At 36.3% G+C, this 1249-nt stretch overlaps 1 protein-coding gene across 4 annotated transcripts in view; it reads right to left on the reverse strand.

Annotated features, from left to right (window-relative positions):
* The window catches only part of IFT81 (intraflagellar transport 81), a 78659-nt gene that overhangs the window by 40753 nt on the left and 36657 nt on the right, over nt 1–1249 (reverse strand). The gene's annotated exons all lie outside the window — the stretch shown is intronic.

Genomic DNA, 1249 nt, shown 5'->3' on the forward strand with positions numbered 1-1249 from the left:
GAGCCAGGAAAAATAATTTTTAAAGAAACATTAGATAACCAACAACTCCTTGGAACATTAAGGAAAAAGCTTTTCATAGTCACTATAAAGGTCAATCATACAAATTTGTCATTTAAGTGAATTACAAAGCTTGCCACTGGGCAATGATTACTAATCATTTGTACCAATATACATTTATAATCTAAATTGTCATTTATGAAAGAGCAGCCATCATTTTAGATGTAAGATCAAAAAAGATCAATCCTTTATGGTTTATGCCAATAGTTGAGTACTCAACTGTTTCAAGCACTAATCTTTATCTCTACCTGCATTTGGCTTTGGTAATGGACTCATTACAGTGCTAGCTTCTAGCTTCAGAGCCAATTATAAAGATTCAGGTCCTTTATGATCCAAATGAAATTTGACAAGAGTTCTTTCTCCTTTTATCTACTTAATGTTTTAGGACCTTGAACAGTAATGATGAAAATCTGAGCTAGCTTTTTCAATGGATGGGGCAGTATATTTCCCTGAGGATGTAACCATTTACAAATCCTGTTCAAGCTTATCTGGAACACAAAAGAATTTCTGAATTCAACATCATTCTAGCTATTTATATGAAAACAAGAATCTCTGCTTCTGCTGAAAATTTTCTACCTCAATATTTAGCATGAAAATTATTTTGGCTCAGCGCCCATAGAGCAGTGGTTACGGCACCAACCACATGCACTGAGGCTGACAGGTTCGAACTCAGCCTGGGCCAGCTAGACAACAATGACAATTGCAACAACAACAACAACAAAATAGCTGGGTGTTGTGGCTATGCCTGTAGTTCCAGCAACTTGGGAGGCTGAGGCCAGAGAATCACTTAAGCCCAAGAGTTTGAGGTTGCTGTGAGCTGTGACACCATGGTACTCTACTGAGGGCAACTTAGTGAGACTCTGTCTCAAAAAAAAAAAATTATTTTCAGAGTAAGTAGCAGTGAGGACTTAACAAGATTACCGTATAATAAGTACTTCATGTTTTTTAAGAATCACAAAGAATTTCTTTTTAAGAATTAGGAAATCTATGGAGAAATTAATACAATTCATCAAAGTTTAGCAAGTTAGAAAAAACAGACTAGAACAAGGACTTTTGTCTTCAAATCCTGTTTAACATCCATGCTATCTTTCATTTCTTTTTTTTCTTGTTTGAGACAGTCTTACTATGTCACCCTCGATAGAGTGCTGTGGCGCCACAGCTCACAGCAACTTCCAACTCTTGGGCTTAAGCA

Source organism: Otolemur garnettii, unplaced genomic scaffold, assembly GCF_000181295.1.
Source record: "Otolemur garnettii isolate 467f Iridium unplaced genomic scaffold, OtoGar3 scaffold00099, whole genome shotgun sequence".
Classification (NCBI taxonomy): domain Eukaryota; kingdom Metazoa; phylum Chordata; class Mammalia; order Primates; family Galagidae; genus Otolemur; species Otolemur garnettii.